This window comes from Mirounga angustirostris, unplaced genomic scaffold (assembly GCF_029215605.1).
Source record: "Mirounga angustirostris isolate CCGP_5_RB_7025 unplaced genomic scaffold, mMirAng1.0.hap1 SCAF_4, whole genome shotgun sequence".
Lineage (NCBI taxonomy): Eukaryota > Metazoa > Chordata > Mammalia > Carnivora > Phocidae > Mirounga > Mirounga angustirostris.
The window spans coordinates 27,884,616-27,911,537 of record NW_026991712.1 but is presented as its reverse complement, the minus strand read 5'-3'; the positions used below and the strand labels follow the sequence as shown (position 1 = coordinate 27,911,537).

Genomic DNA, 26,922 nt, shown 5'->3' with positions numbered 1-26,922 from the left:
AGATCTAAATAATGTCTTTTGTACTATTTTGTACAACTTACAATTTTCTTTTTAGGTAATAAAGAGATTCTATCTCTATATTTCATCTTGCATTTTTTTTGGTAAGGAAAATTCTAATTGTGGGATAAGAAAACAATATTTTTCATTCCTCCAAATTTTTAGTCCACTTACCCAGTTGATTAGATCTGTGATGCTCACCACTCATCCCAGACATGATGGGATATGAACATCCTTCTGTCCTTATAGATGAGAATGTATCTATTTTTAGAGGAACCACCTATGATAGTTAATGAAACTAAATGGTAAATCGATATTCCAAATAAACCTCTATTTCAAAAATGCAGTATCTTAAAACAGAATGTCATAATGTCCTCATATTTTGCTGAACTGTCCACAGTTCAGAAACAATATTTGAATCCCATGCAAGATTAGAACCATGATGTGCAAACATCTCCATTAAATGAAATTTAAAAGTCTTCTAAAAAAACATTAAAAGTGATACTTTCCTTAAGCTTGAATTGTTTTCTGGTCATATTATTTGTCATAATATGATCTCCTTATTGAAAACTACAGATATCTGCAGTGGCCAAATGAACAATGCGATAATGTCTTATTTCTGTATGCACTTCTTGATAATTGTGGTACTGAATTACACTGTCTTCAAGGACACTCCCTCCTACCCCCATTAATAATACTTCAGTATAATAATAATTTTCAAATGTCCTGAACAAAAAAAATATATGTAAAAGTGCAAGGAAAAAAAGCATCACCCAGGACATTATGTGTAAATATTTGCACTTCTCTTCATTATTCAGATCTGAGCAGAATAAAATGACTTCTTTGGACAGTTATAGGCCATATGTACTAGGGATACACTTGACAAAAACAAGTATCCAATTAGATAGAAAATTATCCAATCACCTGACTTATGACATTTTATTTTATTTTTTTTTTGACTTATGACATTTTAAAAATATTAATATAATTGGGATGGTGGTCAGGGCTTAATAAATAAATGCTTATACAGGTAAAATTAAAAATATTAAAAAATAAAAGGAGTGAAGATAATGGTAATTATAACAAGGAAACAGATTAAAGGGAAGGAATACTATAAAAGCAGTGCAAATGATGAGCTTTATATAAAAACGAAGAAAACATTAGTCCATGGGAAAATATAAAAATAGAAACAGATGCAATACATGGTATGAGAATTTTTAAAAGATTTTCTTTATTTCTTTATTTGAGAGAGAGAGAGTGCTTGTGCGCATGAGAGCACAGGGAGGGGCTCAGGGGGAAGGAGAGGGACAAGCAGATGCCCTGCTGAGCGTGGAACCCCAAGGGTTGGGGAGGGGGAGTTGCAGAGAGGAGGGGATGGGTGGCTCTATCTCACCACCCTGGGATCATGACCTGAGCCGAAATCAGGAGTCAGATGCTTAACCAACTGAGACATTCAGGCGCCCTATGTAGTATGAGAATTTTAAAAGGAGTTTATATTTTGACTTAAAACATAGACTATGTGCTTGGCACAAGGTAGATATAAGTAAGTATTAAACAAATGAAAGGAATTGAAAAACTTGCATACTTACAAAATGAGAGTGATAACATTTTCATGTTTGTTTATTAGCTAAAGAAGTGATAGTATTCTTAATAAAATTACCATAGAAATAATTTATTTATGTTGGCTTCCAAAGGAAGAGTTTCAATATATGAAAACAGACTAATGATGGGGAAACATAGAAGGTAATATGTTGTAAGTTCTTACAAAAAAAAAAAAGTGGCTATTATGCTCATTAGGGGTCAGTGTTAGTTATTTTATTATCATAGAAGTTTATTAATGATCTGGAAAATTCTGTAAGTCATATATTAAAATTTGCAGATGGCTCTGGTTATGACTATTTGCTCATATGATGTAGTATTACTTTATTATTTCTTGAATTTAATAGTGACGCTTTTATGTTGATACGATAATGCAGAGCTAAAAAAATGAAGTTGGGCAATACATTTAGAAGGCAATAGAAGTATGTAATGAGAACATTTAAATATTTCTAGATGAATGCAGCTCAGATAACCTTTAGTTCTGATCTCTTCAGAACTTTCAGTGGATAAGTAAAGGGAAGAAAGTAATTCTACATTATATTAGGTAAGCATTAGATTTCCCTTTTTCATATATTATTTCATCAAATTAATCCCTATTTTCATTTCAGTTAGAGGAAATATAATAAAAGGAGTAGAGATCTCTGTTCAGTGGAGCACTAAATCAAGTAATAATAATAGTGGTAATGGTCATGGTGGTGGTATTGTTGTGGTCGTACTACTATTACTACTAATACAACTACTAGATAAATACCTATTCATACCTTTCTATGTGTCGGGTCCTGTGCTAAACATTCTGTATGCATTCAACTCATTTCATCATTGCAACAAGGAATCTGTTTATTATTTATTATTTTATTTTATTATTATTGTCATTGTTATTAATATTATTATTATTTAAATTGTTGTAGGGGTATACCTGTTATTTTATTTTGTATTTTTTCTCCCAAATTTTAATTTAAATTCTGGTTAGTTAACTTATAGTCGAATATTGGTTTCAGGAATAGAATTTAGTGATTCATCACTTACATATAACATCCAGTGCTCATCATAACAAATGCCATCCTTAATACCCATCATCCATTTAGCCCATCCCCCACCCCCTCCTTCCATCGAGCTAGCCTGTTTAATAGAAACACAGACACACCTCTTCTAGATCAAATTATTATTTTGGGAGTACTGAGAGATCAAATGTAAGAACTCCAAACATATTTAGAGCATTATAAAGGCAGATTATCCATAGTTTTCCACTCCCAAGAATTTTTTTTTGAGAAATTTTATTATTACATAGCTCATATTGAATGCTATTACCTGGAGATCAGTATGCATAAGGGAGAGAGAAAACTCACTTTGTGATATATGACATTCAATCTGTGTCCAAGGCTAGAACTCTGTGGTTGATTAGAATGATGATTTGCAAATCAATTACTAGTAATTAAGTGCTTATACCTACACATGGTAAACTGATATTGGCTTCAATATGAAGAGGTCAACATATGAAAACAGACTAATGTTGGAGAAACACAGCAGGTAATAAGTTATAAATACAGAAGAAAGTGGCCCTATGTGCTCATTAGATGTCAGTGTTAGTCACATAATTAGTCATAAACTTGTTAGTCATATGTTCATTAAGACAGTCATGCTAAATTGGGAGAGAAAGGTGGATTAAATTTTACACACACATATACACACGTAAACTTTATATTTATATATAACTTTGTGACTTTATAAATACATAAAACCTTTCTTTCCATATCATGAATCCTTTCTGTTTGCTATAATTTGGCATTGGCATTTGCCATTTGGAATTTTCCTTCTAGAACGGTGTCCTGTTAACTTTGTTAATATCTTAAAATATAGCTCCAAAATAAACTTTCTGTTTCTTGAGTTCTGGATACACATATAAAACTAAGGAAGATTACAATATGCATTAAATGAATACTTGATCAGTGGCTAGTTAATCCAGAGTGAATCTTATAGAGTTCCAAACACTGAAAATTTCAGGGTAACTACAGTAACAACCCGAACTTTACTTTCTCCGTTTATCAGGATTACATTTGAATCTATATATGCATAGATGCAAGTAGTAGATAGTTGAGGTGGTGTCAACAGCACTAGAAAAATGTCTGATAAAGGCAATAAAGAGGGAAAAACAAAACTGTTCTTAGCCTTTTAGAGTTTTCTTTAAAACTGTCCGATCCACTGGAGCATGAACATATATCATCTTTTGCAAAGGCATCCGTCATATTCTTAAATAGGCTATTTGCCAACTTCATTTAAGTGATGCTACCATGAACTGAAGTGGGGATTTACTACTTGGCCTATATATTATATAGATTTACTAAAATGTTATTTCGAGCATGTAGCCCTAGAGGTCACTCAATTTAACTGTCCCCCGAAGTTATAATAATTGATTACAGTAGAAATCGAATGGGTCGCATATGAAACTCGTCACCACAACTGAACTCCATTAAACGCATTCACAATGCCAAAGTCAGTTGCTTCTGGCAGTGCCATTCTTGTTACCCTGTTGATCAAAAGGTAATGGGAAATGATAAGCAATATCACAAACACTCCATCGTAAACAAAATATTCTGCAAACACTCAAGTGACCATGGTGATAGCCTGTTTTCATAATAGTCAAACCCAGCAGTCTTTTACAGCTTTCAGAAACATGCCTATAATTTTATAGGAGCAAATCTTCCTCTAAGGACTTTGAAAGGAAGCCAGCAAGGCACGCCGGAGCAAGCAAAGTTCCATGTACAGAATCGATGTAAGGACCTCATTTCCATATTCAACCTCAGTTCGTTTATGTGGCTGTTCTTTCTTACTCCTCACATAAATAAAGATGCTGGTGGTGTCAATTCATTAAAACTCTTCTCTGTCTGCAGCATCTACTTTCAGGGTTTTATGAATTTACAATGATTTTCCTGCTTGGAATAACCTGTGCTCTGTTCTTGCCACTGGCTATCTCATCATTCGTGATTCACCTCAAATAAACTTTCCCTCGATGGTTTTCCCTAAACTTTTTCACTCCCAAACACAGGTCATTGGCCTTTTATTTGTGCTTATATATTTTAAGATCTGTAGTACAATAAACTGAGTCTTGTAATTCAAGGCACATCATATTCAGTATATGAGACACTGAACTCAATGTTTCATCCTTTCCAAGCCAAACTGCTCATATTCTTGAATCAACCATGTAAGTAATTGGAATTACCGTTGATTTATCTCAGACACCAAGTAAGGAACTTAAAAATTGTTAATAAATAAAATACACTATGCTTCACCATCAATTGTATTTGTACAGTTGAAATCCTGTCGGTACTTCATAAAAAACATGTCCTAACCCTCATAACTTCTCTGTGTTAACTCTGCCACCAGTATCAGATATCTATGGGCTTATCATCAGCTTCCTTTCTAACTGGCCTGTCTGAAAAATGTCTCTCTTTTTTTTTTAAAAAAAAGTTTTTTATTTATTTGACAGAGAGAGACACAGCGAGAGAGGGAACACAAACAGGGAGAGTGGGAGAGGGAGAAGCAGGCTTCCTGCGGAGCAGGGAGCCCGATGCGGGGCTCGATCCTAGGACCCTGAGATCATGACCTGAGCCGAAGGCAGACGCTTAACGACTGAGCCACCCAGGCGCCCCCAAAAATGTCTCTATTTCGCTATTTTGTCATTGATATTTTCCCAACAAATTAATATGATTGATGGCATCCTCAGTAAGTCTAAAAATATCAAGGTGTTCATAGACTCCTCATTGCCTACAAGACTAATTATTTTCTTTATATAACAGAAAATAAACATCCTTTCATATATCCAACCTAAACAATTATCCAATCTCTCTTCTTGATATTTGTGGTACATACACTCTCCTTAACATTACTCTACAAAATAAATTATTCATGCACGTATCCAACAGATATTTATTGAGTGCTCACTGTGTGTTGGGCATTGTTTTAGGCCCAAAAGTTATAACAGTGAACCCAATGCACAACTCATCAGACTTGACTTTATCTCTAATGTCCTTCAGATGCTACTCAAATGTCCCCTTCTAATTCAGGTCTTTTTTGGCTTCTCTGTTTAAAATTTCACCCCACAAAAACACACTTTCTTGCTCTCTTCCTGATTCAGCTTTTTTTCCCCGTAGCTCTTTTAATTCTAAAGCCACTATATCTTCTAGAATGTTTGTTTATATCTCTTCTTTCACTTTTATCAAGTAAGCTCAGGAAGGGCTGAGATTTTTGTCCTCTAAAAGTCAGTAAATAGAGTGAACAGCTCTAATATGTGAATTACCCTCAAGAATAAAGTGAATCTTACATAACTCAAGCCAGTATGTTGTAGTCCAGTTAACTGCTGTCCAAGTGGGGGAGTTTTTCCCTCCACTGTCAATCCTAAATGATCTTAGTTTTATTTTCTTAACAAAAGTGAAAAAATTATGTAAATCCCCACATCGCATCTTCTATAATCCAATTATATTCATTTCATATGTCACATCCTGCCTCAAATAACTCCGCTGTGAAGCCCTTCTTGATAATCCTGGTAGAACTGCTTTCTTCTTTGTCTGTGACACTGAAGAATAAGTAATGCTTCTACCAAAGCATTTATCATATTGTTTACACAATTCATTTTAATTTTATTCACAGTTATGTAGCATTAGGTGGGGTGAAGAAAGGGTAAGCAAGCATTAGCCTACACAATCAGAATTTCTTAAGGAATACTGTTATGTTTTTTCTCCTAGAGAAGAAATGCAAAACTCACACTAACTGTATTTGGGGTTCAGATGAGCACATTTTAATTTAAAATTTAAAACATTGGGGCACCTGGGTGGCTCAGTTGGTTAAGCGACTGCCTTCGGCTGAGGTCATGATCCTGGAGTCCCGGGATCGAGTCCCGCATCGGGCTCCCTGTTCAGCAGGGAGTCTGCTTCTCCCTCTGACCCTCCCTCCTCTCATGCTCTCTCTATCTCATTCTCTCTCTCAAATAAATAAATAAAATCTTTAAAAAAATAAAAAATAAAATTTAAAACATTAATAAGAACAAATGTCCAAGATATATCTTAATTTTAAAAATAATGAAAATATGAAACCGCATCAATTTTGCTTAAGAAAAAATTTGTGATGAGACTTTTTATTTCTTATTCTCTGTACTTTTTGATTTGGGTCATATGGATATATTATATATAAAATAAAAATAACAATACAGTTATGCCCTCCCTTTTTGTATTGCTCAGCATAAAAAGGTAGAGATATATTCTTAATTTTAAAACAAGTAAAATTCTGATTCTTTAGGTTAATTGAGCCATTTGTGATGAACTGTTATATTTTGATATCAAGTCCTAAGAAGAATAAGCTAATGACAATAAGTACTTGATTTGTGTGTGTGTGTGTGTGTGTAACACTCGGGAAATATTAAAACAATGTTTACTCAATTAAAAAATCCTCATTAAGATTACTGACTATTCAGGAGAAACCAAAATACATTACTAAAATGATTAAAGGTGGGGCACCTGGGTGGCTCAGTTGGTTAAGCATCTGACTTTGGCTCAGGTCACGATCTCAGGGTCCTGGGATGGAGCCCTGCATCGGGCTCCCTGCTCAGTGGGCAGTGGGGAGTCTGATTGTCCCTCTCCCTTTGCCCCTCCCCTGCCCCGGCTCATTCTCTCTCTCTCAAATAAATAAATAAAATCTTTAAAAAAATTAAAAAAAAAATAAAATGACTAAATGCAATATATACAAATACTGTGTAAAGAAAGCAGAGAGTATAGCTATAGAGAATGAAAGGAGCATAGGTCTAACTCAGAAGGACTTTGAGAGAGGGTTATATCTATGCTGAAGCACAAAGAATGACAAAGAATCATTCATGAATAAAGAGTCAGAGAAAAAAAAAAAGGGATCCATCTTCCCCGAAGAGGTGATTTCTTGTTCAAAGTTCCTGAGGCAGTAATGAGACCACTACGGCTCTACTGATATTGGAGAACAATCTACTGATATTGGAGAAAATAAAGAGAGTAGCATGATATGAGATTGAAAGGGTTTGCAGACACCAGGTTCTGCAGAGTCTTGTAAGATCAGTTAGGAGTTTGCCTTTTACTCCAAGTTCAAGGCCCTTGCAAACACAGATGCATTTTAGCTCATTATAGCCTTTCAGACAATATTTTACCCTTCTTGCTACATTCTTAGGGCACTTTTCCCTACACATCATTTATTCCTTATTTCTCTCTGCAAAATAAGTTAAAACTGACTTTTGGACTTCTATGTTTCATCCCCAAGGAAATTAAAATAAACAAAATCTACAAGCTCATTTAACCTTGACAATATTGCCTGGATTTCAAAGGAGCAGATAACAAAGGTCATTTAAATCTCAAACAAAACTGATCCCCTTCAGGATAATGTTTCTTAGGTGCAGAGCACTTGTGTACCATGGAAATCTGCTGATTTAAGCATGCTTAACATTTTACATTTCTATTAAACTCACACATTTCCCTTATATAATAACTTAAAGACACTGATGAAATTCCCAGACACCTTGTAAAAGTAAATGAACAAAATATTATTTTCCAAGAACAAAACTTAAATTGAAAAGAGCAAATTATATAATAGCAATTCTTTATCATTATTATATAAATATCACTGTTGTGTGGGTGTAAATTTGCATAGCATTAGAATGTATGTATTAAACATTCCATTGCTGGGTCTATGATTTTGTAATAATTACCAACTATATATAAAATACTACAATAATAATTGAAATCACCAATACAAATTTTCCCATGCCTAAATTTCAATCACTAATTCAATAATTTCTTAATCTGATGAATGCATGTACTCTGAAATACATTACTACCGACCAATTTGTACTCTTCAAATGTAAATGTCTCATTTCAATCAAAGGCTTTCTTTTAAAGAAAAAAGAATACAAAAATGAAAAATGACATTGAATGAGCACATTAAAATTACTTCTCCATTTTCACATTTCAAAGGAATAGACACATCTAATTAAAGTTTCCATCAAGTCTACACCCTTTAACTATGTGTAGCCTTTAGCAGTTTATTAAATTCAAGTGAAGGAAAAATACAGTTCTGGCAGTATTTTTTCAAGTGTAGTATTAGGAGCACCTGAAGTGCTTTTCACACTGCAGATTACCAGATATTATGATTCCCTAGATTTATTGTGGAAACCTGGAACTCAGTATTTTGGCAAGCACCCTTGGGATTCTGATTCACACTCAGATGAGAGTTCCATAATAAGCAAACACCCAAGAAGGTAGGATTTTTATGTGTTTGTCTTTACACAGAAACAAACAAACAAATCCTCTGATATAAACAGCTCTCTGCCTATTATTCTTCCCTGATGATTACTGGAGGCCCATGGCTCTGGGAAAAACACATTGTAGGTGCTTTTCCTTTTTCCCTTTTCAAGTCCATGACTGTAGAATAAAGGATTTATACGAAGTAAGCTCATCTATCTTCTACTACAGAAATTTAGTGGGAATTACCCATGTCCTGTTCAAAGTCAGATGTGAAGGAAAAAACGTTACCTAATTGAATCGAAAATGAAAAATACTCCACATAATTACAAAATACAAAATTTAAGAAGCTTAGGGTAATGCACATTGAAATTTTGCAGTACTACTAAAGAAAGAATATAACTTCTAGAGGAAAAGAGCCTGAAATGGAACAAATAAACAGAACTACGAAATTTGAATTATATCAAAATAAATTAACTCCAAAATAGCCAGAATTAGTGGATAATGTAACTGGTAGGCCTTACTCCATGCCAGGCAGTGTTACAAGATTTTTTAGAGACTAACTCATTTAATACTCACAATATCTTAAGCAATAGCAAATATTGTTCTCCTTAATTTACCAATAAGGAAACTGAAGCATGAGAAGTTTAAATAACTTCCTCATATTGAAGCTTGTACAGCTACTCACTGTCACAGTTAGGACTGAACATATGTGTTGGGCTCATGACAATTTCACCATACTGACTCAATAAAAGTGACCCAAAACTCTTATGCACATTTAAAGAAAAATTCTTTAATCATCTGTAGGTTTTACAAAGATATATTTTTAAATCTTTCAGAGTTTCATAGGAGCTAACATTCTCAGATGACCAGTTTGGTTACTTATCTAAAATAGAAACCCAGTCCCCAGACTAATAAAATTTATATAAGGTCCACTGGCAGACACTTCATGTATCTACAAACAGAGAATAGCAATAAAGAAACAGACACTATAAAAAAGAACCAAATGGACATCCTTGAGTTGAAAAATGTTATAAGTGAGAAATGAAGGGGGGTGAATTGGAGGGGGAGATGAACCATGATTGACTGTGAACTCTGAGAAACAAACTGAGGGTTCTCGAGGGGAGGGTGTGGGGGGATGGGTTAGCCTGGGATGGGTATTAAAGAGGGCACGTACTGAATGGAGCACTGGGTATTATACACAAGCAATGAATCATGGAACACTACATCAAAAACTAATGATGTAATGTATGGTGATTAACATAACATAATAAAATAAAAAAAATTCTTAAAGAACAACAACAAAAAAGAAAAATGTTTTAAGTGAAATGAGAAACTTCAGGGCAACCTGGGTGGCTTAGTTGGTTAATTAAGTGTATGATTTGATTTTGGCTCAGGTCACGATCTCAGGGTGGTGAGGTCAAGTCCCACATCAATCCTGCATCAGACTCCCTGCTCAGCAGGGAGTCTGCTTGAGATCTCTCTTCCTCTGCCCCTCCCTCCTGCTCTCTCTCTCTCAAATAAATATATCTTAAAAAAAAAAAAAAAAGAAAAATTGCACTAGAGGACTCAACAATAGATTTATTTATTTTATTATTATTATTTTTTAAAGATTTTATTTATTCATTTGACAGAGAGAGAGCACAAGCAGAGGGAGCAGCAGGTAGAGGGAGAGGGAGAAGCAGGCTCCTGCTGAGCAGGGAGCCTGATGCGGGACTCAATCCCAGGACCCTGGGATCATGACCTGAGCCGAAGGCAGACACTTAACCGACTGAGCCACCCAGGCGCCCTCAGCAATAGATTTAAAGATGGATTACAGACTATACAGTTCAAAGATTAGAGAAAAAAGAAAGAATAAAGGAAAATGTACAAAGCCTTAGAGAAATGTGGGACACCATTAAGCTCACAAATGTATGCTAAATGGGAATATCAGGAAAGAAGAGAGAGAAAGAAGCAAAAACAAAAATAAAAAACAAAATAACTGAAACCTTCCATAATTTGCTGATAAACATTGATTTACACATTCAAGAATTTCAATAAACTCCAAGTAGGAAAAACAAAGAGAGCCACAACCAGACACATCACAGTAAAAATGCTGAAAGACAAAGATAAACTTTCAAAAGGAGCAAAAGAAAAATGCTCATCTGGTACTATAGAGGGAAACTCCAATAAGATTAATCACTGATTTTTCATCAGAAATAATGAAGGCCAGAAAGCAGTGGATGACATATTCAAAGTTTTAAAAGAATACAACTCCTGGGGCACCTGGGTGGCTCAGATGGTTAGGCGTCTGCCTTTGGCTAGGGTCATGATCTCAGGGTCCTGGGATCAAGACCCACATCGGGAATCCAGCTCGTGGGGGGGGAGTCTGCTTCTCCCTCTCCCCCTGCTTGTGCTCTCTCTCTCTCTCTCTCTCTCAGATGAATAAATAAAATCTTTAAAAAATGACATAAAGTAAGAGAATACAACTCCCAACTAAGAATCTTATATTTGGCAAAGCTATCTTTCAAAAATGAAGGCAGGATAAAAACAGCATCAGCCAGGTAGAATGCTATTAAAGATACAACAATAAGAAAAATGATGCAGTTGCTATCTTCCTGAATTTACATTCTACTTATTGACATTTTGTGGAATAAGTAGAGGAATTGATGAGTTGTAGATCTATAGTAATTTTCTAGATACCAGATCTCTACCCCAGTCACTACCAATAACGGAGCTATAGTTTTAAAGAAATCTCAATTTTGGGGTGCCTGGTTGGTTCAGCCAGCTAAGCGTCTGCCTTTGGCTCAGGTCATGATCTCAGGGTCCTGGGATCGAGCCCCGCATCCAGCTCTCTGCTCACCGGGGAGTCTACTTCTCCCTCTCATACTCTTTCTCTCTCACTCTCTTTCTCTGTCAAATAAATAAATAAATAAAATCTTAAAAAGAAATCTGAATCTTTTTAACAGTGAATACTTTGGTGACATATATGAATATTATTAATATTCATAACTCCATCTTATAAATGGAAAATCCCTAAGAAGCCAGAGGGAGTTCACATCATGTAACCAATATGCAAGCTCGGTAGGTTTAGTTTCATGTAGGATAGCTCTATGATAATACATAGCAGAATCTAGCAGAAATTTTTCTTCTTGCTTGTTCAAAATTATTACCTATCGACTAACACCTACTTCCTAAGTAGAAATAAAACTGGTTCATGAAATTATTGGGAATGATTTCATAGTCTTCTTTCTTTGGTCAAAGTACTGTTATTCATACCAGTTAGTAGATGGGTCAACTAAGGCCAGGACAGATGAAGTCACTTGCAAAGGCAACAACTAGTATGTGGCAGAACTGAGATTTGTAACTTTTCAGAATTTTGCACTATTCTGAAATGCTTCTAATTCCTATTAATTTGCCTTTCAAAAGGTTTGATGGAGAAAGGAAGGAATTAGAGGTATAGCTTGAGGGAAGAGAGCGTTGATAAAAAAATAAAATAACATTAACATTGCACACACTTTGCATATAATTTAATCCTCTTGATCATTCAGATAAGCTTTTGGGTCTTTCATTACTTCTCATTTCTTATCAAGCATATGAATTTTCTATTATATTTCTCCTATATTCTATAATATTGCTGTTATAATTACTAAGCGTTTCTCTTCCTTGAGATCTCAGACAAATCAATTTTTGCTTCACACAAAGTATGATGTTTTCCATTGTGTGCCTTCAAGTATTTTGTAACAGTTAAAAATCTGTTTATCAAATAATAACTTGGGGCGCCTGGGTGGCTCATTTGGTTAAGCGACTGCCTTCGGCTCAGGTCATGGTCCTGGAGTCCCGGGATCGAGTCCCGCATCGGACTCCCTGCTCAGCAGGGAGCCTGCTTCTGCCTCTGACCCTCCCCCCTCTCATGTGCTCTCTCTCTCTCATTCTCTCTGTCTCAAATAAATAAATAAAATCTTTAAAAAATAATAATAATAACTTGGAATAACCCATTACTATTATTACTCCTTTCTATTTATTTGATGAGATAAATTAAAGAGAATATTAGCTCTACTCTTAGGTTTCCAAAGTAATCATATTCTATTAAGACATTCTAAAAAAAAAAAGACATTCGAAGTGAGAGAAATTAATTCTATTTCCAAAGACAGGCTTATTACTTAATTTTAGTATTTTCTTCACAAAATGAATTTTATATATATATATGAATTACATATACACATAGATATCAGAATTTTTAATATAATTTATTGGAGCAGGTTCATATTTTAGTATGTCCTAAGGCATGAATAATATTCAGTCTTTGTGGACTTGTGTTTCCCTAATATGAAAATATTTTTGGTATGGTTTATGTAATGATCTCTAAAAGATATCACAGTATTTATTTTAGGAATGAATGCAATAATGGACTAGTTTTGTTCACAAAATTAAATATCTTTTTTTTATCGATAAAATGGGAGACAGAACAGATAATCTTATGAAATGGGCATGACTTTATTTATATGTTGCTTTTTCCTGAGCCCAAATCAAGGTGTTGGCAGGACCAAACTCCATCCAGCGGCTTTAGGTGAGAATCCATTCCCATCTTCCAACTTCTGGCGGCTACTGACAGTCCTTCACTTGTGGGTGTACCCTTCCAGTCTCTATCTCCTCCTCCTCTCTGTGTATGTGAAATATTTCACTGCCCCTTTCTTATGAGACACTTATAATGGCATGTTTGACCTATTTGGATAATCTTTAATTCCACTATATCTGCAAACATTTTGCCATATAAAAACATTCACAGATTCTTGGTACAAGGACCGAATATCTTTGGGGCCACAGTTGAGCCCACTACAAATTTTAATTACATTGTGCTAAATGAAAGGAGACAGACTCTGAATGTTACATATGATTTGGTTTTTTTATACTCTATTCTGGTGTAGGAAAAAACTATAGGAAGAGGCTGGTGGTTGGGAGAGGGATTGACTACAAGGGAATGCAAAGGAATGTTGGAGTAATGAAACTCACTTGTATGTTTATTATGATGATGGTTACAAAACTGTTGTATTCATCTGTTAAAAGTCTCAGAATGGTATGATAAAAAGGGTGAATTTTACTGTATATTAATTATGTTTCAATTTAAATAAAAGGAAAACATAACATGGTATCTCTTATATTCTTATTGAATGTGACTTGGGTATAAGACTTGGGAAGTTGTCTCTTCTCAGCAATATCAGGTGGATCAGCAGCCATGCTTTCCTTTGTTTCACCTTCAACTGGAGATAATATAATTCTGTAAAATTCTTATTTGTTCAGAATTCTTCGATAGTACTCTAATTTTTTTCTGCTCACTATTTTCTATTTAGTTGCTTCATATTTCTCCAAAATTCTCATATTTTTTTGAGAGGGAGAGAGAGAGACCAACTGAGCCACTCAGGCACCCCAATAATGCTCACTTTTTAAAGATATTTTGGCCTTATGATTTGCAGTGTGGAATAATTTTTCTCAAATATTTCTCAGGAACCTGTTTCTCAAAACTTCTTCTTTATTATTGTTACTTAATACAGAAGGCACATGCATACACACTTGTGTGCGAGTGTGTGTGTATTGATTTAAATATATAGGCTACCTTTGGTTAAACAGTCTTTCTGAGAGGTTATCATTTGAACTGAGACTGAAGGACAAGTAAGTCATGTCATGCAATGAGTAGCATGCTCTCTATACAAATATGAACCTGAAGTCACACTTGATACCTCTCTTCCTTGTAATCCTCTTACCCATTCCACCACCAAGTCACGTCTATTGTACATTCTATTTTGTAACATTTGCCACTACTCAATTTCTCTTCCAATAATGTCCTAGTTTAAGCTACCCTCCATATCATGCTGGGAAAGTTACAGTAGTCTCCCTTTCTTACTAGCTACCCTTCCAACTAGTTGATACACATCTTTTTTGACCCTACCAAACTTCTCCTTGTGCTTTAGCAAAAGTGACCTGATCCAGAAGTAAATCGAATCAGGTAACTTCTCCTGACTTTTAGCACCTCATGTCAGTTCTTTGCCTTAGGAAAGACTCCTGTTCTTTCGGAACAGAATATATCTTACAATTACACAGTTTTTTTTTTTTCCCCACCATATACCTCTCATTCATAGGACTGATCACAATTGATATTTTATTATTTTTATGTTTATTTGATTAAAATCTGTCCTCTAATGGAAAGATCCATGAACTCAGAGATTGAGAATTTTTAAAAAATATTTTGTTTGCCATCACATCCTCCATCACCATCCTAATTGTTGGAAAATAATGCTCCATGAATATTTTCATATTTCTAAATGCTCAGTGCTTTCTGAAAAGAAATCCCTGGCAACTTGAGTTAAAGGACGATTGATTAAATGATAATCATGTCTTGGAAGTCAGAGATAGTGAATTGCTCTGGAGAGATTTATACGTTTATCTGCCCTGGAGCCATTTATTTGGATTCCAAACAGTTGTAAGAAATTTGGGAATCTCCCCTTCCTCTTCCTAGAAATAATTTGCCTACATTAGAGAGCAAAACTTCTTCTACCCTGTAAGCAGAAGTGAGGAGAGGCAGCTCCTCTGGCAGATTCTATGTAACTCCTGAAGTTCTGAGATTCATAATTTCGGTGAGACCCTCTCCTGAACTACAGATTCCCCTGTATATGCAGGGTCCAGCTGGCTCTCACAGTACCCACCCCCTCCATGGGAAATAAATAAGGCATGGGGAACAAATTCTAAAATTGGTCTTCTTCCTATCCAGAACCTTCATGTTTATTATCAAGATGTTAAGATAAAATAACTAGATATAAAGACTTATCACTGGGGTTTTGTACATGGTAAGTAATTTTTAAAGGAATAATTTATATATATATAAATTAAATATATATGGAATTTCATACCTATATATGTAATTATATAATTATATGTAATCATATTCTCTCCCCCTAAATTATATATATATTGTATAATTATATATATGATTACATATATATTGGGTATGAAACCTCATAATGAGTTACATATATATATTATACTCATGTTTATTTGAATATAAAGAATTATATTATTTATATATGTAACTACCTTAGTTTCAGAAGTCACCACCTGCATAAGCATTGGTTACTTTGAATGTCACATATTTCTTTTTTTCTTAGTTATTTGAATCTAGAAAATCTGAAATTCCTTTTATTAAATAAAGGAAAATGTTATTAAAACATTAAAGGAATGTGAAAAATCTAAATTGATAATGCAATTATTATATCAAATTGCCAAGAAACTTACATTATGTAGTAGATAACTTCTGTTACACAATCTAGAATTGGTTATTAGAGTGGGTATAATTCAAATTGTGTTTTTAGATGCTTTGACACTTGAATTAGGCTCTGAAATGATATTTCCTTAATGTAAGCCATATATCTTTCTCCTCCAAGAGTTGGTTTTATTGTTGCTTCTCTATTTCCCTATTTTAATGTATTTTGTGGCAGTATTTTATGCTGTTTTGTTATTTAAAATAGATATAAAATATTTATATCCATCCAAGCCATATTGGAGCTTATGCATAACATGTTGCATTAGTTTCTCCCAACTCCCGTCAAACTGCACATAATAATATTGAGGGTGTCTGTTCCTACCCTTAAGATTGCGCTGTCCTAGAGACAGGAAAATATTAACACAGTTATCAATTCGTCCAGTAAATGTTCATTGACGGCCTCTGTGTTCCAAATATTGTCTTATGTCACTAGAAGTTGTCAATTTTGATAGCAGTTGCAGTCCTTACCCTCAGAGGTCTGAGCTAGCATGGAAAGTGATGTTCACAACCCCAATACAAACCCAGCTACAGAGCGGTGTTCACAGGACTAAGTGCTAATGCATAAGAAACACTTGGTTGGGTGTTTGCAGACATCAAGAGCTTAATATGTTTAGTACCATCATTATTTTTCATATTAAGAGTACAGCAGAGGGTAGGTGCTTAGAGGGAGCCAAATTATAGCTGCCCAAAGTACAGCTCATGGCACCTAACCCACACTGAGAGCAGGGACTGGGGAAAACCTGACCGGAGGCCGCAAAATGACAGGCATAGCTTTTGTGAAAAGTGCTCAGCTATCACTTCATGCTCCTCACGTCTGCTTCCAAATCTCACACAGACATCTATCTTAGGAGGACTCTGTCATATATAAAGTGTTACTGCAAGGAAATACAGAAAATGTTGTTTTAGAATTTCAGGTTCTGTAGTATAGGAAGATAAGTTAGAAAAGGGGTTTTGAATAGACATCCATTGAATTAACATAGCATCTGCAGTCTACAGTTTTGGTTACTTATACACACAGACATATCTGCCTTATTATACTTAACTTTGAAATAACAACAATAATAGCATGTTTTCACCTATCCTAAACAGTCATCTACCTATTGTATCAGTAAAGATATACACACCATTTACTCAGAATTGGAACTCCAAGGTATTGTCATTCACTGTATCCATCTATGGGTGATGTTCACTTCTTTAGTTCAGTTAACATCTTAACATGATAGATTATAGATTTATGGAATAAATTATAAATGTAAGCATCTCCAACCCATCCTATATAAAATTATAGAGGGAAGTTAGTGGAGAAGGATTAAAATTAATATAAATATGTTAGAACAAATAAAAATATAGTATTTATTATAGTCCTTGTTCCTGCAACCGGCCACAGTTTGATAGTTGATCTTTACAACTTTCTTCCATTATGCATTTTTTTTGCTTTGCCCTCCTAATGCACCTCATGTGGTCTCTTTTTCTGATAAGGTATAACCCAAACCTTCATTTCTCAGGGTTTTGCTTTGTTGGTCCCACCTACATGAGCTTTCTGGGCTCAACTATTATCTTTTATCATTGTACATTACAGTATTAAAAGGTAGTTCAAAGGATCCCTGTAGGCTTCAGACATGATCCCACTATATAGCTACACAGAGTTTCCATGGAATTATGCATCCCAGGCTACACAGAAGCCCTGTGCCCTGTTTATCCAGTGGAATGAGAAATTCAGAGAGGTCAAGTGATGGGCTCAATTTCCAACTTAGTGGACTCATTCTTTTGTCTTCTAGTGGAGACATTCATCCTTTGGGTTCTAAGAACTGTAGACCAGCACAGCCCAGCATATATCTGTGAGGTCTAGAAAATAAAGAAGGGGTGCCTGGTTGGCTCAGTCAGTTGTAAGTTTGAGCCTCATGCTGGGTATAGAGATTACTTAAAAAATAAAATCTTAAAAAAGAAGAAAACAAACAAAAATAAAAACAAAAACAAAACAGACAATAAAAAATCCTGTGTCATTAAATGTAATAGTGAGAGATATCTCTATACTCCTTTATTTCCCATACTTACATATTCTGGCTGTGGGTGAATAAAATAAAACACAACAAAACATATATTGCTCATTCTTGATGGTATAAAATACTGTATTTTGTGGGAAAATACTAACACGAAAACCCTGCAAAAAAATGATTCAGAAGAGGACTATGAATGCCAATTATTTTAATAAGAAATGTAAATAATAAAAAAGTACCATGTCAAAGATTTCTTTGGTGGTATTTAAAAAATTTCCTTCAGTGTTACATAAAGTAATTGTGCAATTACAATAACTGGCATCTTCTAATTTAAGGTGTTTGTTAAAAAGAACAGTCACGAGTCCTTGGGCAGCATGCATATTTGCCACTCAGATCTTTCTTTAAGAGAGAACCTATTGTTAGAGGTATAGCTGACTGACAGACTCCAGGTGTAGCAGTTTGGGGATCCACTTCAGTTTTCCTTTGGAGGCCAATCTCCCTAATCTCCTCTCAGTCAATATCAGAAGATGGCAGGTTTACTAGGGATGGACCATTTCTGCCCAATGTGAGATTTCTCTAATGAGAAATCTTTTCTCTAGAGTTCTATTGACTTAACCAAGATCTTCTCAGATTAGTACTCTGTGTCTCTCTTTCAAGATAATAAAAACCAATTTTAGGCTTTCAGTCTAGAAGGAAAAATTCAAGTCTTTATTCTGAACTTTGTGGAAATGTTGGGATTTACATGTGCCCTTGCTAGTAAAAGGCTTTCTTAAGCTTATTTTTAAGTCTAGAAGTAAGCAACTTTTCCAAGCTTTTGAGACCTTTTTTCCTGAATTCTATTGATTCCCCTTACTTTATCTTTGAAAACCATTAAATTTTGGGGTGCCTGGATGGCTCAGTCATTAAACGTCTGCCTTCAGCTCAGGTCATGGTCCCAGGGTCCTGGGATCGAGCCCGGCATCGGGTTCCCTGCTTGGCGGTGGGCCTGCTTCTCCTTCTCCCACTCCCCCTGCTTGTGTTCCCTCTCTTGCTGTATCTCTCTGTCAAATAAATAAATAAAATCTTAAAAAAAAAGAAAGAAAACCATTAAATTTCACCCAAGCTTATCTTTTTCTTGTATTTTTCTGCCAAATGCAGACTGTGTTTGCTAAAACTACATGGTTTGGTTTTTTGTTTGTTTGTGTGTGTGTGTGTGTGTGTGTTTTCTAATCACTTTTCCTAGGGCTTTTGGTTCAGTACACTCAGGATTCGCTTTCTAAGCTATCATGATCAATAGTTTTACTAAATGTTTTTCCACTGAATAAAACATCTTGTTCTATATACAGTCTGATATGTTTCTTTAATGCTCGCTGTATGGTCAAAGGGATAACTTAAAGCTGCCAAGTATGAAGATTTCCTTTCTCTATTCTCCATCAGAATAAATCAGTGGGACTCCAAAGCTACCACAGTTCACTTCTGGCTGGTGACAGCATATTCCGAAGAGCATTTTGTAAACCAGGAAGAATTATTTTTTTTTCTCCTCTCTATCAATTGGATATGAAGAGTTTCTATAGAGGTCATGGGTATGTGTTGAGGCAGTAGTAAATGCATTGGGAGTGTGAGCGGATGGATGAAGGGCTGTTGATGATGTCTAACTATATGGTTAGATGGATCAGTCAACTTATAAGGCAAGCTGAGCTAATGGGGTCATCTAGGTTTCCAGCAGAAACTATTCAGCCTGTACCAGGATTCAATAGCAAGCAAAATCTATTTCTATTTCTCAGAAGCAGAATAGGTATTTGATGAAGAGGACATAGCTGTGTTCTAAAATCCCAAGTTCATTTCTGTTGACTTTATTCACTTAGATTCCATTGATTCAAGGTTTCATTCAACTAACTAAGCAAACATTCCCAGCTATGGGTTAAAACAATGAAGGTGAATAACCTGCAAGTGTGATCACATCAATGAGTCTACTTCAATCTAAATTGTCTCTCCATTCCATAAATATTTCTGAAGATATGCCAATATAAATAAGCAAAATACTGCAATTCCTCTGGTGTTTAAATCTTTTCCTTTTGAATTTGACTTTGGAATTTGTCCTTTGGGATATAGAGAGATATACTCCTAGTTCTAGTTCTGGAGGCAATAAGACATAAAAGGAGAAGCTGAAGGAATTGACATCTCTTGCAGAATTACTACCTTAAGTTGCATCATTATAAGATGTTTAAGTAATGAAGGACAGGCTCCATAAGACAGAGAAGGGGCTGCTGCAGTGGCAAAGAAAATTCTGTGAGGTTAACTCTATTCAGACCCATCTGAATCCTATAAAATGTTTTCATTCAAATTCTGCGGTTCCCACTATTTCTTACAAGTTTCCTGGTGATGTTGTGAATTCAATTTACGCTGTATTTGAGTAATAGGATCAGATCTACATCTGATTTTCTGATGCTTATGTTCTGTAGTAAAGAGAGAAAGGGACTATTTTAGAGTAGACAAAGAAACCTCTGCTTTTTATTATCAACTATTTAGCTGAGATTCTCAAACTTTCAATTTGACATTTTATTTCTTTAAGACTTCTAGCACAATTAAACACAATCTGAATCTTCATTACTTTAACTCTGAATCTTTATATTCCTCATGAAAAATAAGTATGTTATTCACCAAAACCCTACTCTTTTTTTTTAAACAAAATTCACATTTTATTTAGGTTGAAATAAACTATACAAAATTGATTTTCTTCACCAAAAATAACAGCAATATTTTCTGTATTATTCCTAGATAAACCACAAAACACTTATTTTTGTAGGTTTTCCAGGTTTTGTTTATAAATCAAGACGAGGCAGTAGATATAGTCATGGAAAAAGAGGAGAACAGACAAATCAGTTGTCAGTATCCATGGCCTCTGATCCTGTCTTGACCATGAACAGAGGTGTTCAACATATACCTGCTAAAAAGCTTATGAAGACGTAGGTGTTCTACATACACTTGCTAAAGAGCTTATGAAGATGTAGGCTCAACAAAGGAATGTAAACAGCAACAATCCAATGTGGAACAACAATGGCAGGCTCTCCCATTCAAACTTTAACTGTAACTTGTTCCTTTAAGTTTATTTGATAAAGACAAAATCTCTACTGCAATCCTTGCCTGGCAAGCTCACGTGTTTCTCTCTCTCTGTCTCTGTCTGGTAACTCCCTTAACTGTCCATTACAGATTTTTAACATACTAACACTCCTACTATTCAAAGGTCACTCTGAGCTTCATTGTAACATTTTATAAAATGTACTCCTTCCTCCCATACCTCTTCAAAATCTTTATCTTCTAAGAACTGATAACTCAATACCAGACAATTGGATCCAGTGACAATAAATGTTTTATCTAAAATGACTTAACTAAAACAATTTCCAAGTGCCATTAGCAGAGATCCCACAGAAGTGTAATGTGGCACTTTCAATGCTATCTTCTGGAACAGGTATGTCTCCAAAGCATGAGAGTTTAAACAGGGGCCATTTAAATTGGCAGATTATCAATGGCTAATGTACTCAATGAGAGGTCAACAGGTCAAGATATTCAGTGATTAAGTGGCCTACATACACCTGACAGCTTTTCTGTAAGATGTTTTCAAATTTCTTACAGATTTTTCCAAATATCAAACATAAGAGAAAGCCTACTTTAAAAGTCTTTTAGGTATTTTCAATGGTTTCTGAGTTATCTGTAGGAAGCTCTGACTTAGTTGTATAGAGTTTGATATACGTGTCCACCATTAAATCCAGATCATGTTTTATATCAAAATTTATGTTAAGCAAAGCCAAGTTACTTGACCTTTGGTCTGTCAAAGTGTTCCTCAGGTATGCTTTGAGACGCTTTCGCCCATTTTCATAGCGTTCATTCTCAACCTTCATCACAGGAAGAATACATAGGACTTTTAGCAATGCATAAACATTAGGAAAAAACTTGATGTCTGGTAGATGCAGGGCTTCATAAATGGTGGATGGAAGCTCTATATCTTTCCCTCTGTGTTTCCACTTGATTCTCCAGCAATGCAGCTCAGCTGAGAGTGTGTCGGGATTGGGCAAGTCACTTCTGTACATGTCAGCATGGTGCTCCTCCGATGTATTAAATTTGAGCTGTCCCATGACAGAGGGTACAAGAGATAAGCATTTAAGAGCTTTGAGGTGCTGTTCTGAGAATATATCTTTCAGTTCCTGAATAATGTTCCACTGTTGGAGCACTTAGAGTTTCTTTATAGTAACTCTCAGAAGTGAGCTGAGATTCCAGGTTACCTTGCTGGGCTCTGCGGACTTTTCCCAGGGAGTTTCATCTGAACATCAAGCTTAGTTGCCAAATTTGTGGCTTCTTCGAACCAAAATTCATGATAAACTTCAATATTTTCCATCACTTCATTTAGTGAATGCAGCACTGCAGTCAAGCTACTGGCTGCAAAGAAGACATCAGAGGTTTGCCCTTGAAGGTTTTTCCCAAAGGCTCTTGTAAAAGATAGAACATTTTTAAGAACAACAATGGTAATGATGAAATCAAAATCTGTTACTGCACTACAGAGTACAAAAGCTCGACCAGCTATATAGTTATTCCATCTAATATTTGTATCACTATTTATACCATCTAAACATAAAACAAGTGCTTGTAGGAGGTCCACTAAAATTTCAAAAGCATCATGCCTGCCTGTCCACTGAGAATGGCAGATTTCCTTCAGTTCTTTACCCTTTTCCTCATTGTTCTGAAAGAGGACAGAAATTACATTGTCAAGCTCCAAAAGCAATTGTGGAGATCGATGGAAGAAAGAACAAACTTCCTCAATTGTTCCTAACGCAACAGATACTCCCACAACAGGCACTGATTTTGCCAACCATATATTTAAGGCACAGGAAGAGCAAAGTGTGTAGACAGCTTGGGGATATTTCTCTAAAAGTCTAGAAGCAACGACTTTCATTTTGGAAGAAAATCCACTGGACACAATGAAAGCCTGGCCACGACAATACTCCATGTTTAACCCCCACTTCTCAGTTATCGTAGTGTGAAATTTTACAGCCAAAATGTCTGCATCAGCTTCATAAGGCAAGAAGCCCACAAATTCCTCTCTCAGGTTATGAGATTTATCAACAAACCTCACCAACACAGGCAAGTGTTCTTCCCCTGCTATGTCCACTACGTCATCAGTGATGATGGAAAAGAAGTGGGAGTCTCTCACTTCCCTGAGGGTCTCCTCCCGAATGCAGCTCTCACAGATGTCTAGCATCTGTTTCTGCTGTGTTTTCGAGCAGAACAATGTGTTAACTGCTGTTGTCTCAAAGCGCTTTCTCAGAACCTCTTCGCCAGAATTTATCCGGCACTCCAGCAGTGCTTGGAAGTTATCCGGAGTAAATAGACCCTCTGGGATTTCATCAGTTTCATGCCCATCCAGAGGGATGTTTTGTTTTCCCATAAGAATCAAAATTTCAAATAAAGATTTTAAGTATTCTTTGTTTTCTTTCTCTTCAAGGGTTAAAGGTAAAATGTCTTCATCCTGTTCTTCACCCCCTTCTTCTGCACTGGGATTCTGAGCATTGCTGTTATTTATTTCTTTATGTTTTGGTTCCTGTTCAGAAGTTTCATCAATTTTTTTCTGTTTCAGTGTCCTGATTTCATCTTCACTCAATTCTTTTATTCGTTTTCTGTGTCTACTATGTGGATTGTTCAAATGACTGGTAAGATCAAATATTGTTGGTATTGCATTATCTCGAAGAACTGTCCTATAAGGACTCTCCCAATGACTTCACAAGTATCTGCTTCAATTAATTTTGAGAAATAAAATAACCCAATCATTCTTTAGTTTTCTGATGCCTCTGCAAAATGTATAGTTCTACAGATCATAGAGGTCTCAAAGTGTTTGGCACATAATCGATAATGTTTATTTAGTTGATCAGGTGTTTTATCTTCTAAGTCTGCTCTCCTACAATTCTCCACCCACTTCTGGCGTCTGGCCGGATCCCGCGGGAACCTGAAAAAGGCCAGGTCCGACTGCGTACTCTTCCTCGTGCAGTTGGGGCAGCGCAGAGGTTCGGCATCGTCGCCCACCCGCCGGCCGGCCCAGCCCTCCCCTCCCCGCCTCCTCAGGGCAGCCCGCCCGCCCGTCGGGGCCGGGAGGGGAGCCAGGCCGGGCGGCCGGCTCGGCAAGGCCGGCGCGCCGGGGGCCAAAACCCTACTCTTAATGAATGTTTCTTTTTAGTTATTAATTTAACTGTTTCACCACAGTATGTTATAGATTATTAATGTACTGTCATCAAAAGCTAAATACATCATCACTAAAAGGAGCCAAATCAGGTAAGATAATAAGTCCTAGATTCACAATTTCTTAATTGTATACTAATCTGATATCTCCTCTGATAATAATTATTCTATCAGTAAAGTTTTTGTAGTTTAAAACAACATAATCCCCTACTTAGACCCCAAGTAGTTAATGCAGAAAGAAGATTAATATAAAGACATTGATTAGTTTACAAAATTTCTGAAAGAATCAGAGAATCAGGCTTTGCTATTAAACAAAGATTTAGAGCAGCAATTGCTAATGTGCTAGTATAACATATGATATTCTAAAGTTTGCATTATTGTTAAAGTTGTCCATTCTTCAGCACCTCTAATATTTTACCAAGTCTAGAATAAGTTTACATCATCATGCTTGATAGAATATCCAATACCTTTATATGTTGTCATTGCCCTGTGTTGCTTACTTCTTTTTCCGAATCTCATGCTTCTTATTAGTGGATCCAGATCATCCACAGGATCCAAGTTACAAGGGTGTCTGGAAAAGATAATTTTCATCTTTTTTGTGTTTTCTATATTATAGAAAGGCAAATTCAAAGAGGGTTCAAATAGGTTATGACCGAGTCAAGTTTTAAAATTTAACATAGCTGGAAAAAGTCTTGTCAAGCAGAAGGATCGGAAGTAAAAGAAAGTGCAGGCTATTCAAAGGCAACATGGCTAAATGGTTGAGGAAATGCTTTATAGCTTCAGAAATTTACAATGCATACTGATTACTCTCAAAAAATCTTCAGTTTGACAATCTTTTGGTCCAGGACTTTTCAAATTTATTTATCCTAATTAAACTTGTTTTGCATAATACCTCTTATCATGCCACACAATAGCATCTGTGGAACACGTTTTAAGAGACAACACTAGATTGAAGGTATCAGAAGAATGGTGATGGACAGAGATGAGGCTGGAGATGCTTGTTTGTCTTGTTAAGGGAATTGGAGCTTTATGCCAATAGAGGGAGAATCATGGAAGTGTTGTGGGCAGCTCATGGCACAATGAAATTTAATTTACATCTCATGCACCTGTATCAAGCAGGTAGGCCAGTTAATAAGTTGTTTCATTAGTCTAGATGAGAAATTAAGAGATTGAAATATTATGTGTTAAAATCTGTCAAAAGTCCTGCGATGATGTTACAAAAATAACACAAAGTTTAAAGTGCCCAACTGAAGCTAATATAAGGCTGAAAAGTAGCTTGTATGCTGCTATCCACCCCCACCTCTCACTTGTCCCTATTCCCCTGCCTGTCTTTTGAGGAAGTTCCAACTTAACCCTTGATCATGTCAGAAAACAAAGGAAAAGTGAACATTCCCACGAGTGCTAAGGAATAGCAGAAACCATAGGATAGATAAATGTCAAGAACTCACGTTCCAAGGACCAAAACCAGAGAAGCAAAGTCAAGAGCAGAGACTAGGGACTAAGAGACATCAACACTGAAATGAAACATGGTTATAAGAGTAAAGTGTCCCTACGTGATAGTGTTGTTATAAATTATAATTTTATCTTAATTATATTTGAAACTTGGCCTTATGGTGTGTGAGTACATTGGGCTGAGGAAAAAAATGCAGAATTTATGCATTACCATGAAACGAGAGGGTCAAGAGAGACAAAGAAGCTGTAACAAAATTAGTGTTACAAACACTTAACAAACCAGTGCTGGTTTGGAGAGGGAAAAAAGGCAGAATTGATAATAATATCTGACCATATCTTATCTAGCATAATAAAGCATTTCAAATATTTGCAGTATGTCCATATTTTAATCTTTTTATTAGAGTTTGCTCAAAGATTATTATAATTTTAGTTTCAAGATTTGTTGTTATTATTATGAAAGTTATCTAGTTGTCAGTGGAATTAGAACCAATGATCCAAAACTTCAATATATATTGCTGAACTAACAGAAGTGAGGAGCTTATATATTTCTATGCTAGTTTGATAATGCTTTTTTTAAGATTTAGCTCCCAGCAGGGAAAACATTTTAATTTGGCAGGAAAAAGTGATATTGAACATCTAGCTCATTAGTTGGATATTTTTCCCCTTGAAATTTGATAGATTTAAAATGAATGAATAAAATGTGAAACCCTCAAGTCAATGTTTTATACATAAGTTGGGGAAAATGTGTTGAATTGTATTAAATAATTGATGACAACTTAAACATCTATTAGCAACATATAATTTGTATTTCTGACTGTACTCTTATCACATCCTTGTGCTTTTACTTAAATCTTTTGAAATAAGCCCTAGAGTTAACCACTTAATTTAGTTATAGAATTCTCTATGGAAATTTATATTTATTGTCTGAACAAGGTGACACGTTGTCTATACATATTTTAACATCTTAAATGTAAAAATTACTTTGGTGCATTTTTGGTGGGCAAGGGAGGGGTTCATCACAAATTAAAACACCTTAACAATTTCTATAGCAAATACTTGGGCACATTTGTCCTTAGAGACTAACAAATAAAACAGAATCTTCTAAGAAAATACACATTTTTAGAATATCCTC

General features: G+C 35.4%; 1 long non-coding RNA gene and 1 pseudogene across 2 annotated transcripts in view; one reads left to right on the top strand and one right to left on the bottom strand.

Moving 5' to 3' along the window:
• The window catches only part of LOC123858790 (uncharacterized), a 222,018-nt gene that overhangs the window by 190,136 nt on the left and 4,960 nt on the right, over positions 1-26,922 (top strand). The gene's annotated exons all lie outside the window — the stretch shown is intronic.
• Positions 21,767-24,190, bottom strand: LOC123834648 (52 kDa repressor of the inhibitor of the protein kinase-like; annotated as a pseudogene). Its single transcript, XR_010410543.1, has 2 exons — positions 23,958-24,190; positions 21,767-23,871 (listed from the first exon to the last, which is right to left on the bottom strand). The product of XR_010410543.1 is annotated as a 52 kDa repressor of the inhibitor of the protein kinase-like (transcript).